Source organism: Halichoerus grypus, chromosome 4 (genome assembly GCF_964656455.1).
Source record: "Halichoerus grypus chromosome 4, mHalGry1.hap1.1, whole genome shotgun sequence".
Classification (NCBI taxonomy): domain Eukaryota; kingdom Metazoa; phylum Chordata; class Mammalia; order Carnivora; family Phocidae; genus Halichoerus; species Halichoerus grypus.
In genome coordinates this window covers 167,317,950-167,330,696 of record NC_135715.1, presented here as the reverse complement: position 1 = coordinate 167,330,696, position 12,747 = coordinate 167,317,950, and the positions used below count along the sequence as shown (strand labels likewise).

Here is a 12,747-nt window from a genome sequence, read left to right as displayed (position 1 = left end):
AGACTACCTTCCAATCCCACTCTTCTCCAAAAGGAGTCCTCCATTGCAGGCAATCTGGTTTACTTTGCTCACTGTTGTCTCAGTGTCTTTGCTTTTACTACTGTCCTACCTGGGCACTCTTCCAAACCCAGCCACTTATGCAGCCCCACTCCACATTCTGCTTCCCACATGAAATCTTTAGCTTCTACATATGGTGCTATATCTCCCTCCTCTGAATTTGCATATCATTTATAGGCCATACTATTCTTTATCATTTATCTTATTGTGGGTTATATTCTTTTTTAGTTTTATGTCTTGCATTTCTAGTCAATGTCAATTAGAGGAGAGCAATATGCTATATATTTTATATTCTGTAGCATAAGCATGGTTGTACGTTTAGAATAAAATTACTGTTTCTTTTTAAAGCCTGATCATCAATCCTTTAAAATAACATTTTCCTTTTTATTTGATGGTTAGTGATATCTCAATATTAAAAAGCCCACATTTGAATAAAATTCCAAGAACACTATTTAGTTTAATATATATCAGAATTATTTCTCGGTTTGTTATTCATACTTTTAATATTTAACCTGAGTAACTGCAAATCTGGGACATAGATATATCACTCTATCATATGGTTCCAGATTAAAGCAATTTACATCATGATTTAATTAATCCTAAAAACAAAACAAAATGGAGTCAAGGAAAGAATGAAAAATCAACATTAATTCAATTCTTCACTATAAAATAAAAATACTAATTTATCCTACATTGTGTGACATACTGAGAATGTCCTGTAAATAACATTACATGAAGGAATAAAAAAAAAATTAATAGTTCTGCTTTCTACTGAGGAATGCCTAGAAAAAAAGTAAACAGTCTTGAAGTATGCCAGAAGTAAAATCAAATGTCTGACAGACTGTGTTTAATGCTAAGTTCAATAGATCATTACACTAGGTCTACAAATATCCAACAAGTACATTAAATATTTAGTATAAGCAATATACGCATGATCATTAATCTCACAGGTGATCCAAGATCATCATGAAATTGGATCAGCTCACTTACTAAATTCTCAGATTTAAACCACTGCCTCCAAGAAGTAAAATATGTGTTACTCTGCTATTTAATTTATTTATAAATTTCAGTACCATGTTGGTTGTTGCTTGGCACCTGGCCTTGTTTACCACTAAAGCTGCTGTGGAGAAACTAAAGCTGCTGTGGGGCAATAGCCAAAGAACACAACCATATTGAAACTGGAATGATTTTTGTGACTGCTTTTCTCAAATATGTATCTGTACTTTTCTGTTCAGGTTTGCTTTTTAAAGGTTAGTTTTGGGTACAAAAAGGCAACAAGGGGTTAAAATTACTTATACATGTAATTTCCCAGTATCTAAAGATAATGACACAATTTGGGGTACCTGTGTTTAGACCATTATATTAGACCAGGTTAACATAAGCCTGATTTTAGCCCCACCATTGATTTCTGACTTTCTAAATCATTTCTCTCTTGTGACTTAACACATTAGTGAATAAGATACAGATATGTCTACAGGGATTTAGAAAATATAATTATTCTTTGAAAGCTTTTATGAGATTCTCAAAAAATTCTGCTTCTACTACCTTAAAAATTAGAATGCACCACACGTCCAGTAAAAGTCAAAAACCCCTAATCATGGTCAAGAGGACCTGCGTGGTGTGGTACTTGCCTTCTGCTGATCTCCTCTCCTACAATCCTTTACCATGTTCATTAGACTCCAGTGCCATTGGCCTTGCATTTGTTTCTCAAATATGCCAGGCTTCTTCCTGCTTTTAAGCTGTTTTTTATGCTGTTTCCACGGCTTGAAAATTCTTGCTGCACCCCCTCTTCCCCATACTCCCATGGCTGACTACTTCTCATTACTTGAGTCTCCAAAGGCAGCCCATCTCATCCCAAATAAGCTCTATCGTATGTTTTTGTTTCCTCTTCCTTGTAGCAGTTCTTCATGTTTCAAATGTTCATTTATTTATTCATTCATTAGTTTCTGTCTCCTGTTATTAGAATATAAACTCCATGAGGGTGGGAATTTGTATGGCATGTCCCAATACCCCACACATTCAGAAAAATTCCTGCTGCATATTAGAGATCCAATAACCATCTGTTAAATAAATAAATGAATGATTTATGGGCCATAATATTAGAAATACCTATGGCTCACCAGCCTGATATTTAAGTGGAAGAAAGACAGACAGTGAATCCTTCCCAAGGAAGAATATCATTTACTAAAAGGTACTATTTTAATTTCTTAGAGGGCATGTATATTTTCAGATTATTAAATTCAATAAACCACAAGTAAGAAGAAGAGCATAGAATATCTTATTTTTAAAAATTTGCCTTCATAAAGTGTAGATTCCTAGTGTGCAGTTAGGATGACTTTTTCTGTATTTATGGCTCAAAATAAAAATACTTTAGAGGAAGACAATATGCACAACCCAGTCTTTTACAAATGTGCATGTAAAATATTTTAAAGAATTCTCTTACATCTACTCAGTGATAAAACAGTCGCTCCAATTCTGACGAGTGGTTGAACATGTTCATCTAGAGAAATAGGACATACTATCTAACATTCTCTAGCACAAGGGTAACATTAGAATTCCTTCACTCCCTAGGTAGTGATATCATTTCAGTTTTCAGAGACTAGGAATATGTTTCTCTTTAAATATTTAAGCATGGTTTCTGCTTAATTTCTTTCCTCCAAGATGCTTTTCATGCCTTTCAAATATTTGTCAACTTAAGACTTTACAATGCCTAAGCAGCGTGGGTGCAGGTGAAGCTCTACGGAACACAGTAACCATAGCAACACCTAATTCTCATTTAATTTGCTGTCTCCTTGGAAGAAGTGAAAAATAAGAGGGATGGAGCACCGGAGACAGAGAAACAGGAAGACATACAAGAGTAAGAAAGTAAGAGGCCCGCAGCCTTTCTAGCTCACTTCCTCTCAGCTAAAAATATTAAGGCTGGGGGAAACACAAAAGGAAAGCTATTTTTGAGAAAATTTCATGTTGCGAGAGGTCAGAAAAAAGTTTCAATCTGGCTATTTTTGTTGGATTCCCCTTGTACACGGAGCCAAGTTTAAACACAGTCTCCAGCAATCTGGAGGCACCAGGATGGATAGTTCAAGCTTGGAGAAAAGCTCCCTGGCTTTCCAAGTACCTTGAGTCTGAGCACACATCCCCAGAGAAGGTGAACTTCGGTTTTAAGAGCTCCAAACAGCAGACGTGGCCCTGGGCAGGAGCCCTGTCAGTGTTTTCCTGGATCAGTTCAGTCTCACCATTTTCAGAAGTGGGGCTGGCATGGAGCTGGTGGGAACGGCCTTAGAATTCCAGGTCCCTCCCCCTTTTGGGTCCATGGGAAAGTCACCGTGGAGTCACAAGGTTGGGCACGTATGACTGTCATGTCCCCTAAGCCCTCAGCTCAGAAAACGGTAATATGATCAGAATTGGAAACGGAGTCAGAGTGGAACAGCACTTGATGGCACCCTCCATGAGCACAGAGCTGAAAGCCGGAACGCCAGAGTCCTCTTGAATAAGCCGCTTAACAGCCCCCCTCCCCGCGGCCTGGTTTATTGATATGTACATCAGACGTTCACCCCACGTGCTCCACAGTCCCTCTTTCCCTTCAAACATCATCTAACTCGTATATAATTAGCAAGTCTCAAGAAAGAATGTCCAAATAGCCCTTCCACAAGGGGGCAGAGGCACAGAAGGAAAGAATACAATTAATGACATTTCATGTTTCCAGCTGTGTAAGCACATAATCCTCTGAGCCACTAATTAATAGGGTTACAAAGAGCTACTCTGTTTATATAGACTATAAATATATTAGAAGCACAAGAAAAAGATTTTATTAAAACTCAAAAATCAGTTCACTCATTTGCAATACCAGCTTTTTAATGGAAAACTTTGGGTTCTTATCACATGTCCTGCTGCAGTCTTTAAGAAGGAGCTGAGATAAGGCAGTGAGACTGTCCAGGGTTGTGCAGTTTTCATAAATTCTAATTTTGATAGTGACCACCCTCAGGTCCTATTCAAAACAAAAGGAATGAAAATCATGGAACTGGTGTCTGAATCTGAAATAAATAAGAACTTTTAAAACACACACACACACACACACACACACACACACACACACACACACACCACAAAACCTCAATTTCACCAAAGGCCACTCAGTAGTCTATAATAATTTCCATCATGTAATCTATGAATGAGGCAAGATTTAGTTTGAGAAACAATGGCCAAAACCCATTTAAATAAACCCTAGACCACACTCACTTTGTTTTAGAAGAGATTTGGCTTTCGGTAGGATACTTAGTGCTTTCTTAATCCCTTCTTGGCAGTAAAATTTCTAAAGTTCTATCAACTCTGGCTTCTGCTGTTTCAGTGAAGATAAACTGCATTTTGCATGCCACCCTCACCTCTTAAAAGATAAACTTAAGTGCCCAATATTTCAATTGAGGATGTTTTGATCAAAACAGAGGTGTTTTTAGTTTGAGCACAATATTTAGCTTTATCATTTGATTTCAATAATGGACAATGGAATCTGGACTTATCTCTAAACAGAAAAGTATACAAATAGGTTGAAATTCATCCAATCTGATTTTATTAATGAACACCCATAACACTGTTTTTCTTTTTTTAAAAAATATATTTTATTTATTTATTTGAGAGACAGAGCACATGTGGGGGGGTGGGGGTGGGCAGAAGAAGAAGCAGACGCCACACTGAGCAGGGAGCCTGGATGCAGGGCCCCATCCCAGGACCCTGAGATCATGACCAGAGCTGAAGGCGGATGCTTAACTGACTGAGCCACCCAGCGGCCCCCATAACATTGTTTTTCTTATAAAATTGTATTTAATATCAAATGTTCTCATGCGGGACATCATAGTATAGTTTTTAATTTTCTTTAAGTCAACTGATTGCAAAATAATTTGTTTCAACTATGAAAAGTGGTGTACTTATAAAAGGCTGTCTTAGAAGACCATACACATACACACAAATACCCCCACACTAACTCCTTGTGAAACACAAGGCAAATAAATGTTATGTGATCATGAGTTGCTACATGTACTATGACTCCATATTACTGTCCGCTGAAGAAAGAAATTGTATGCTCCAGATTGCAAACTTTTTTCAAACAATAAATAAGTATGTGCAGTAAATTAATGAATGAGATCTTGTCTTAGCTATACTTAATAACATTAATATAAAAAGAACGCATAACTGAATCCTACAACTTTTTTGCTTGTTTTTAAAACGGGCCAAAAGAATATGGCATCTCATACAAACACCAACAAAAAGTAAGCAGCATATTGTTTAAAATACTGTTCTGCCAAAAACATGCATACACTTACAGAAAGACTCAATTACAATTTTGAGAGGCATGATGCTTAAATAAAATAAAACTTCAAAGCTGAGCATTATTTAATTGCTTTAATGTCAGTGAAAGTGATGCTGCATCATTCTTTCAAGACAATAAAATTGAGACATCTTTTCATATCAATTCATTATAGAATTTCACTGTTATCCATTAACAATACAACACAGTACTGTTACAACTGTTACAACAATAAAATGTAGCCAACTATAGAGCCATAAACACTTAAATAAAGTAATGTAAAAGGTTGATATTAGCATGATTAGTTGACTTCAAATTAATAGAATTTGTGTATTTACTTATGAGTTTGCTTTAAATGTAACAGACCTAGACAGTAAAATAATGAAATGTGCTCATGGATATTCAAGCACTGTGTTTTATGATCACTTTGAAATGGATTCAAGATGGCTAATGATGATGTTCAGAGCAATGTAATTATAAATATTTTATATAAAACTGAATTAATTTAGTTCAATATTTTCTGATTGGTCATTGACTAGTTGGTGCTCAAAATATTAGGTGTATATCTGTGCAGTTAGTTACCTAGCATAAAATGAAGACAACGGATTGACTGACACATAATAACTTTACTAGTCGATTTAATTTATGAAAATAGCTGAACCATTTTACTTGGTGTCAGGTGAGAAAAATGACAAAAAAGCAATTGGTTAACCAAATTTTTCATTTTGGAAATAAGATGTACCATTTTTACCTGCAGATTTTTAAAAAATTAATTTAAAGAAGGTTGGTGAGGACACAGTTGGGATGAGCATGTATATTTAAGATAAGGGAACCTGGGTAAACTTGGTTCAAATCATGAGAAGAAACAAGGTAGTAACTTTTCTTCGTGATTCAGAAAGTCCTTTTAGAGGAAGGAAAACACGATCAAAGACTGGTATCCAAGGAAAAGATTATTCAAGGCTAGAGGATATAAAAGGCAAGATCAAAGAAAGAGCCAAGATAGGGATGGAGTGCTGAGGAGGGAGAGAAGGCAGCATGAAACTACTGCATGTCAAACAAGAAATATAGATGTAATGGGAAATAAATTTCAATAAAAATAGCAGGCTATATATACAGTATTTGCATTTTCTAAAGATCAATGATTTTTGCTAACACAAATTGAAAAGAAGGAGCAAAGAAAGGAAAGAAGAAAAGAAAGGGATGGGGGAAGAAGGAAGGAAAAAGGAAAAGAAAGAAGGGGAAAGTCAAGCTGTGTGACCTTATAAGTAAAATTATTTTCTCTAAAAGACTTATTAACATAACAAAAAGCAAAAAAAAAGAAAAGAAATTTGCCGCCTCTTGTGTGCTTTAATGGAAAACAAATTCTTTAAAACTCTCCCCAAAGCCCACAGTATAATTTATAAGTTAATATAAGTTAATATATAAGTTAATATGTTAACCAACTGAAAGAGGAAATCCTGAGCTCTTTATTTTGTCTAAATTCTCACAGAATTTCATTAAAATGTATAAGTATAAAGTATCACAGTTAAAATACTATCACTCAAAGGAAAGCTTATTTCTCTTGAACAGGAAAGAGTAAGTTCAAAGATTAGATTCCAAGTGTTTTCCATAAAAAGTCAATTAATTGTGTTCACATTGTTCTAAAATTTTTGATTCACTACAGAATTGCTTCCAAGAAGCATCCTTTATAAATTTTTACAAGGAAACACCTACAGCCTTAGTTCAAAGTAGTGACAGGGAGGGATATGAACAAAATATTATGAGGCGGTAGAAAAACAAAACAGATTTCTTACTTCTCCACCCACTTAGACACAGGCTCTTCTCCATCCTGAATCGACAACTATTAACAACTGAGTACTCGCTTTTGATCTTCGTCTCCTCTATTGCAATCCACCCACGCAAACTTTCCCACAGACCCTGCCCCTTGATTTTGGTTCTCTGTCTACCACTTCTGACTTCATAGATCTTTAACCGCTTTTGAGGCCTGGAATCAATTCCTGAGACTGTTAATTCCTTGAGAATATCCGAAGTTGTTTCTCAGAAAACTATAAATTTGAATTTTCATGTGCTGTACAGCATTTAAAGACATGACTTTCTACAGCTGATTGATGGGAGTACTTGAGGGGCTATTAGTATTTGCATTATGTTGCGTATACACATACACGCACACACAAAGAATTATGTTTTATCATTCCCTAATTAAAAATATGTAAATATATATGGAATAAAGAAGCTAGGTATACATTAGGGTATTTATATAACTGATGTATAACAGCTTGTCTTTAAGATGCTGGGACATCGCCTCTGTCCAAATGCAGTCCCCTGCTCTCTGTGTCATATCTCTAATACAACTGCTACTCAATTGAATGTCATCTCTTATGAAAGAAATAAATCCTTCGAACTTTATTTGTAAATTTCTTAAACTCAGGGACCATGTCTTCTATTTTTTTGGTATCTCATTACATAGCCTCCAGTATGATATTTCTAATTGGTGACATATAGGTGAAAAATAAATAAGTAGGAATCAATGTTTTCCTAAAAGCTAATTTGTACTGAGAGTAATACTATTAAGGAATACTACTAATAGTAATAGAGAAGTCTAATATTCAAATGTGAGATAAATGGTGTAAAGGGAGGAGAAAATTGGTGAAATGATCAAAATACTGCCCATGTAAGAGATGTAGAATGAGTAGATCAAGACAATGACAATAATAAAGGCATAGAGAATTAAAGTAGCAAAAAGAGCTGATATATCTAAAAGAATCAGATAGGATTCAAAGAGCTTAATAACATCTTTAACTCATGTATCAGAGACAAAAGAGCTTATGACTGTTTCAGAATGTTATCTTCAGGTTCATGCATCTAGTAATGACTTACATAATGACTACTGTTAGCATTAAGGAGTATAGTATTGACCTGGGTGTAGTGTTGTCATCTACTATAACTGTTATTTCAGATTCTTTATCTTAATCTGTCATAAGGAAATTAAGAATTGAAAAGACTTCATTAATCAGAATAATCAACTTGAATACTAAAATCCCCATGTTGGTTTCATATGGTCTGTCTCTCAAGGATATTGATGAATAATTTAGGGATGCACACATTGTTATGTATACATCTAAACAAACATAATAACTGTTTAATTTTCAAGCCCAACAGTATGACGATAGTTCTCAAAAGCACAGCAGTCCAGCCTATCATCCAGCTGCTAGTAAAATTCAACACAAAATATGTGTGTGTCATAAGAAAACATGCAAAAATACAGTTACAAATATTTTTCTTCCTTCTCCCTTCTGATGTTTAGAAAATTTACAAATTGATTTAAGCCAAAAGTGGTAAAGGAATGAAATAGTTCCTTCAGGCTTAGATTCTGTGCCAAGTTTCATTTCTGGCTGCATATTTTTGTCCAAGTTCAAGATCCCTGAAAAGAAATACTTAAAAGAGAAAATATCCCTTTAACCTCAGCAAAGCAAAATTAGTAGAGGCTGCTATGGGAAGAGAAGGACTTCTGCCTAGAGATGGGTGTGCTCTCGGTGTTTGGTTTCCACCGATCTGCTGCTCTCTCAATGAATCTGAAGTAGCTACTATGATGAGGTAATGGCTGTGCCAGTTTCACTGGGTCATGCTCTCTCAGCACATTCTTTCTCTTTCTCCTCCCTGAGAAGGTGCTGTAAACAAGTCATCCTGAGAGAGAGTTGCTGCTGAGAATGAACAAATCCTACATTCAAAATTCCTGCGACAATATCTCTGCTTTTGGTAGTCTAGACACAACTAGAAGCTTAAAGCAGCACAGACAGCCAGAAAGAAATAGATTATGTGACAAGAAGGGGGGGGGGCGCGGATAAGAGAGGAGAGACACAAAGAAAATGAAAACTAATATAATCAGAAAATGTTTAAAGGAAGCTCAATTTTTAAATTGTTTAGATCTCCAGATGTATGTATTTTAGACAATTTTCTACTTACATGTAAAATTTTTTAAAACTTTTGGAAATTAAATAGTACTACAGCAAACTGTGAAATACTACGAATTAAAATTAAGTAAATCATGAACAGATAAGGAGCATGTGCCAATGATCTTAAAGGCACAATAGCTCTGATAACACACAAATCATGAATACAGATGTAAACCTATGATAATCAAATACAATTACCAGAAAATCAATGTTAAAATACACACACAAATATAATATTCTTTATTGAAAGAAAAAATGCCATTTACCTTTCCTTGGAGGGAGGATGCTTTCTGTGCATAAAGGGGAGAAGGTTGATTGAAACACCCAGGATTTACAAATTCACGAAGATTTCTACCAAAATACACCTATTGCCCAGTTAAATGGGTGTTTTGTGTCACATTCAGGTGAAAGGCTGTAATCCTCCTCTTGGGCATTCTAAAGGGCTTTTATTTATTTAATCTATTTTCACTGCCAAAAAAATATAATCACCCAGAGTGAAATGACAGGGTGACAGAGCTACGCTTTATACTGGGCCGGTACCTGAAGCTCAAGCATGGGACATTTTGCATAATGTGGCTCACATAAAAGGCTTTGTTCTCCATCGCCTCACTGCGGCTGCAAACCTCAATTTCAGTTTGCAGTCATTTCCTCTCCTGGATCGACCATTTTTAAATAAATTATACCTTTAACATTTGAGTTAGTTCCTTGCCAACATCCATTAAGCCTTCGGCCTCACATTCAAAATTATATATCACCCAACAATATTTTTTTGTTTTGCACTACAGATTTCATTCACACCATAATCCCCAAACCCTCAAGGATAAATTTAAAAAGATGTGTCTTTTAAGTAGCTACTCCCTTTTGTAATATTATGTATATAGTGTTTTATATAGGCGCATGTGTGTGTGTGATGTGCCCAAGGGCACACATGTGCATGAGTATGTACTGTATGCATATAAACAAAAACCCTTCACATTGTGTCAGTTCTAAATGTCTATATCCTGGAAGCATTCTGCTAAGGGCTTAGAGCAGATGGCACACAGCGATTGTTCTAAACGGGCTTGTTGCTACTGAAAGCTTTTTATTTTCCGACAAAAATCCTGAAGCCTTGACGCCAGGCAATATAACATCAATTTCAGTTTTCAAAGATGCTTTTTTTCTGACCCCATCTGCTTTACTACCCCGTCCCCTCCCCTACACACACCCAAACACAACACCTCCCCACTCCTGGCTCCTTTCATACACTCCTCCTTGAAATTTCCATCCTTAAACAAAAGACTAGGTTGGGGAAGGACGAAACTCGGCAATGCGGGCCCCCAAAAGCCTTTAAAAAGAAAAAGAATAGATGGACTGTAGGTAGAGGTTTCCCACCCCCCATCACTTGAAACAGAAAGACTTGTGTGAAGCTTCAAGCTCATCCAGACATTTTTTCGTGTCCCGCCCTCCAACACGACCAGACATTGATTTTTCATTTTCCTAAAATCCTATTTATCAATCTTCCCCTTCCAGCTGTTCCTGGAAGAATTACAAGGAAAATGACTTCCAATTGACAAGGCTTCCCTAACTCCTTCTTCAGTGTGCAGTTCCCTGCAGCTAGATGGACAAAAAACCCAAATTCTCCACCTCGAATTCTTCCCCCCCCCCCCATTATCTTTGTATAACCCACTCCTCGTCTTTCTACAGCTCAGGTAATATTAGCTCTCAATATGGATATCCTAAGTTTCCGGGGTTTCAAAGTGGTACCTCACAAGGTCACACACTCTTCTACAAATCTAGAGCCCAGGTAGCAGCAGCACCCATTCCCCTGCTCCGTGGTGACACCTGGGGAGGTCGGGCCTGAAGCTGCCGCCAGGTGGGAGACGGGATGACCGGCCAACCTGTGCAGGCTTCCAAGGCAGGGACGACGAGACAGCCCCCTCCCCTTTCCCACCCCTTTCCTGGCTGAGACTCCCTCCAAGCAGAGAGCCAAGCAGAAAAAGGAAAGGCGTCCTATACAGAACCAGAGGTGGGGACGGCTCTCTTACCTGTACTGGATGCACCCACGGTGGCCGCTGCCTGCGCTCACGGACCTGAGGACTGTGCCCTCCGGAGAAGAAGGGGAGACGGGGCAGGGGAAGGAGGAGAAGGAGGAGGAGAAGAGAAAGAAGCGGAAGGAAAGAAAAGGAAGCGAGGAGGAGGAGGAGGAGGATGCTGCCGCTGCCCCGCGGCCGCTGAGAGCCCGCGCAGCCCGAGCGCCCGGCCCAGTCTGAGCGCCGCCCTGGCCCGGGCTCCCCAAGCCGCCTCCCCGCGCCGGCCCCGCCTCCCCGCGCCGGCCCCGCCTCCCCATGCGGCCTCCAGCCGGCCGCTCGGCTGTGCCCCCGATGCAGTGTCCGGGAAGGGGGAGCGCGGCCGCCCCGCCTCCTGCCGCAGCCAGCCCGCCGCCCGGCGGGGACCGCGAGAGTGACAGCCGCAGGAGCCTGCCAAGCCCCGGCCACACGGGGCTCCAGAGAATTCCCCCTCCGTCGCCACCGCTGCCACCGCCGCCGCCAGAGTGAGACCAGCGCCCTCGGGACAGAGGCACCCAGCGGACCTTCTTCTCTGACTCCTGGGGGAATTGGGGGGTGTCCCCCATAAATGCCCTCCTTTCCTTCCTCTGTCCTCTGTGAGCAGAGGGTTCCCGTTACCCCTCCGTGGAGAAGGCTCACTGGCCTTGCTTCCACAAACTTGACAACAGTTGCATTCAGAAAAGACAGGAAAATGGGGGGTGGGGGGCATGAGGACAGAGAACAACTCTTGTCAGTGCTAAGGGAGCAATGGCTGAGGGTTTAGAGAATTCTAGACCCAGCTCTGTCACTAATCAGATTCATTCATTCATTTATTCATTCAACAAATGTTTATTAAAAATCTACTCCGTCAGGCACTGTTCTAGGCACCGTGAAAACTTCAGTGAATAAAACAGACTCCCTTGCCTCCCTCCCCGTACCAGAATTACTGCCTTCATGGACTTTATTTACATGCTAGATACCTAGATGTGTGACCCAAAGTCCCTTCACTTAATCTAAATTTCAGTGTATGAGTGAGGATTAAAAATATTAGCCCTACCCCTCTGCCACGTTTAATATGAGGATTAGATCATGAATAAGAGTCTGTGAAGAATATAAAGAATGATATAAAAATAATGAATTAGAAAGCACAGAAAATGTTGACCTTCAAATATCACCATTAAAAATATCACCTTAGATACTTCTGAAAGTGATATGACCACAGAAAAAACAGATAACTCTTTACCATGGAATCTTCATAGTCAGAGAACAGCACTTTATTGTCAGTAAGAGAGGTAAGATGCAGCTCGGAATTTCTTCAAGCATCTCTATCAAGTTGTAACAAGGTGTTTTTAAGGTCAGCCAAGATAGTGAGGTGTGGCTTGTACAGTTTCAGCAGTGCTGATGAAATAGCATT

General features: G+C 38.6%; 1 protein-coding gene across 2 annotated transcripts in view; it reads right to left on the bottom strand.

Annotated features, from left to right (window-relative positions):
- Positions 1-11,571, bottom strand: part of MAP2 (microtubule associated protein 2) — a 277,165-nt gene extending 265,594 nt beyond the window's left edge. For both annotated transcript variants that reach the window (XM_078071262.1, XM_078071259.1), the window contains exon 1: positions 11,334-11,571. The gene's annotated coding sequence lies outside the window, so the exon portion shown is untranslated. The remainder of the gene's footprint in view (positions 1-11,333) is intronic.
- Positions 11,572-12,747: the final 1,176 nt, after the last annotated feature.